The 3,708-nt window shown below is 38.9% G+C and overlaps 4 non-coding genes across 4 annotated transcripts; 3 read left to right on the forward strand and 1 right to left on the reverse strand.

Annotated features, from left to right (window-relative positions):
* Nucleotides 1-863: 863 nt before the first annotated feature.
* On the forward strand, nt 864-936 carry trnat-cgu (transfer RNA threonine (anticodon CGU)). Its single transcript has one exon. It is a non-coding gene; the product is annotated as a tRNA-Thr (tRNA).
* Nucleotides 937-1,745: 809 nt separating this feature from the next.
* trnat-cgu (transfer RNA threonine (anticodon CGU)) lies at nt 1,746-1,818 on the forward strand. Its single transcript has one exon. It is a non-coding gene; the product is annotated as a tRNA-Thr (tRNA).
* A 183-nt stretch (nt 1,819-2,001) lies between these two features.
* On the reverse strand, nt 2,002-2,075 carry trnat-agu (transfer RNA threonine (anticodon AGU)). The gene has a single exon. It is a non-coding gene; the product is annotated as a tRNA-Thr (tRNA).
* An 809-nt stretch (nt 2,076-2,884) lies between these two features.
* On the forward strand, nt 2,885-2,957 carry trnat-cgu (transfer RNA threonine (anticodon CGU)). Its single transcript has one exon. It is a non-coding gene; the product is annotated as a tRNA-Thr (tRNA).
* Nucleotides 2,958-3,708: the final 751 nt, after the last annotated feature.

Below are 3,708 nucleotides of genomic sequence, written 5' to 3' on the forward strand. Positions count from 1 at the left end.
CAAAAAGAGAAATATGAACGTTAGTTTTTACTGAAATGATCAAATAAAGTCAACATTTCACTGAGCTGTGTGGAGTTTGTTCAACTTTTAAAAGATGTTTGAATGGTGATATACACAGTGATGGATGTTAAGGACTAACGTTTATAATAAATACATTTGTATTGATTTTAAGATCTTTTCATCCAATCATACGTATTGGGATCATTTGTATTAATGTGGACCGGAGGGAGAGGGTGACGAGCATCAGTTTCACTTTCCTTTTTTATTTCAATTCCAACTTTGGTCATGAAGAATATGTTTCTCTGTTGTTCATAAAGCATAAAGCAACAGCATCAGAGCACGGTGCAGAGTCTCTAGATGAGTCCGTCGTTCTTATTAAACATCCATGTTGTAGTCCGTTTTATAGAAAACTGTAGTTTCCATAGTTTCCCCACAGCAGCAGACGCACATTCATGACGTCCGCTGGCGCATCATAAACACGTCAGATAGTGAAAGTGCATTCGGATTCTCTAAAGTACCGCAGTCTCTTCTCCTAAGTCCTTTTGAATTCTCCTATCCACTATCCCTTAACCCCGTGACGTTTCACTCAGAGGTCAAGGAATAGGAGATAGGGTTAGAATTTAGGAGCTGATTTTTGGATTATCGGAACGCAACCCAAGTCTTGAAATGATCAACACGATTGGGAACTTACAAAGATGGAACATTTAAAGAACCAGTGTGTAGGATTCAGAGGATGCACATTTTTCTAATTAATACATTTGTGTGTCTTCGTTCTGAAGTCACAAGGAGTTCTTATGAAATGGAATATGTCTACAAATAGAGATATTCCCATTCTTAAATTACAAGAAATCTAATGAAAATGTGGGGCTGTGGCTAAGTGGTTAAGGCGCCTGTTTCGTAAACAGGATATCCTGGGTTCAAATCCCAGCAGCACCTCACATGGGGCACCAATACCTGCAACAAGGTACTTTATACAGACCATTCTTTACGATAAAGTCAACGAAGACTGGTCAACAAAGATGGCAGCTGCTTCAATGGTCAATAGAGGCTGGCTTTTGAACTAAGTAACTCTTTGCACTTGCTGGACACGAATGTAGCTCTGTTTGAGGACAAGAGAAAGAAGATGCTGTGGCTAAGTGGTTAAGTGGCCTGTCTCGTAAACAGGGTTCATATCCCAGCAGTGCCTCACACAGGTGAAAAACCCACGACATTGACTCCCAGCAACTACGCGTATAGTGTTTGAGTAGATGCTTCTTCTCATCAATTATCATTTATGTGTGAATTCTGCCTCTTCAAAAAGCTATGTGTTATAATGAGGAAGACAGTTTGGAAGTTACAAAGATGGCAGATTCTCTAATGGTCAATTCAGGCGATGTTATTTGCTTTTTTGAAGGTCACTAGGAGGTGAATGCAGCTCTGGCATGTCATCATAATTAATAGCAACTCAGTGTGTCTTATTCTGAATAATAAGGAGTTCATATGAAATGGATTATGTCCACGAAGAGAGATATTTCCTTTTTAAATTACAAGAACATCTAATAAATTCTGGGTTCAAATCCCAGCAGTGCCTCAAACTAAAAACAGTAGTTTATAGGATAGAGCTCATTCTCATCAAACATTCAGAGGTAATGTCAAATGCATTTAGTCTACAAAGAGAGATGTTCCCTTTTTTACACAAGTACACTTCTGTGATTTGAACCCATGATCTCATCCATGTTCTCAGACAAGAATAAGACAGACATTGTGGCGCTGTGGCTAAGTGGTTAAGGCGCCTGTCTCGTAAACAGGAGATCCTGGGTTCAAATCCCAGCAGTGCCTCACATGATGAACCAGATATATTATAGGACACATAGGATTAAGCATACTGACTTTATAGTAGTTTCATTTTTTGTGTATGCCCAATTTTTATCATCAAATCTCACATTAAAGATACAACCTGAAATGACGTGGGGTTCATATGAAACGCATTCAATCTGAAAAAGATTTCTCCTTGCTTTTATCAGGTGCTGCTGGGATTTGAACCCAGGACCTCCTGTTTACTAGACAGGCGCTTTGACCAGCTAAGCCACAGCACCTCTTCTTTGATATTTTTTTTTCAAAATGAGCCATGCTTGTATATTTCCAAAATGTAAAAAAAAAAAAATCCAAAAATGGAATCGTCCATCTGAGAAGCTGTGAATGGAAACTGTTTAGAAAATGTCTCTTTTAAACCGTTGCAGGTGATCGGATAACTTTCTGTTTTTATTCAACCAATCAGATCAAAGGCAGCAGTGGCTAAGGCAAGACCATCAAGAAATGTTTATGCCCAATGATTCTTAAGAGAAATCTAAAGAATTCATGCTTTAATCATTGGATGAAGAGTTCATATTAAATATATTTAGTCTTAAAATAACAGATACTCCCTTCTTTCATCAGGCTTTTCTCTCTTATCTTGAATGTTACCTCGAGAGACCATTCACATAAAACAAAGTCCTTTAAAGACACTGGATTTACATGAATGCATCTTGGTTTAAAGACGAAAGAATATCACAATGTGTTGCTGTAGTTGGTGAAAGCACCTGTCTCGTAAACGGGAGATCCCGGGTTCAAATCCCAACAGTTCCTAAAAGACTAACTTCAAAATCAAAAACAAGATAAACTCATTTAAATGTGAATCCGACCGTTTCAAAAAGCCAAGTCTTGAAATGATCAAGATGATTTGGAACTTACAAAGATGGAACATGTAAAGAACTAGTGTATAGGATTCAGAGGATGCACATTTTTCTAATTGATAATACATTTGTGTGTCTTCGTTCTGAAGTCACAAGGAGTTCTTATGAAATGCAATATGTCTAGAAAAAGAGATATTCCCATTTTTAAATGACAAGAAATCTAATGAAGAAGTGGCGCTGTGGCTAAGTGGTTAAGGCGCCTGTCTCGTAATCAGGAGATCCTGGGTTCAAATCCCAACAGTGCCTCCTATGGTGTAAACACCACTAGAAAAGAGATGTTCCAGTTTGCAAAAATAGGCCTGCTCACCACTCCAGCAGTTTATAACAAATTACAGCCTAATAATGACAGCTTAACCTTCTCTACATCGCCTCGTTCACACATTAAATCAACAATACAAATACAACAGATTATATAAGCATTTATTTCAAATGCGATTTAAAATGCTCTCAGGTTTTACACCTCTTGTGAAATGTAGATTTATTACGGAGTTTATGTCCAACAGACTCTCAGATCGTTGGCTACTGAGAGATATGCAAACACACCGCATGTAGTACGACACAAACCTCCGCTGTGGATTTTCAAAACAAAATACAGTAAAACTATGGTCGCAGGCCCAAGTTTAAATCTCTGAGGTCTAAGCCATGTTTTCACATGTTAGGCTCGCCTGGGCTTTTAAAAAAAAAAATGCTATTAAAACATGAACCTTGGTGACTATCGGGCTGGCCTGCATGGTCTGCCCCAACAACAACCTCTGACCATCAACAGACTTCATGCAATGCTTCATCGGATGAATATACATACTTGTCAACCCTCCCGATTTTCGCGGGAGACTCCCGATTTCACTGCCCTCTCCCGGTTTCCTCCCGGGTCATATTTCTCCCGCATTTCTCCCGATTTCTGACAAAATCGGATTTACTCAGGACTGTTTCCACTCGGACTTTAATACAGCTACAGCCATTGTTTGGTTTCCATGGTAACACGTCTCTTTAGTAGCGC

This window comes from Notothenia coriiceps, unplaced genomic scaffold, assembly GCF_000735185.1.
Source record: "Notothenia coriiceps isolate Sejong01 unplaced genomic scaffold, NC01 NC01_scaffold00024334, whole genome shotgun sequence".
Taxonomy (NCBI): Eukaryota; Metazoa; Chordata; class Actinopteri; order Perciformes; family Nototheniidae; genus Notothenia; species Notothenia coriiceps.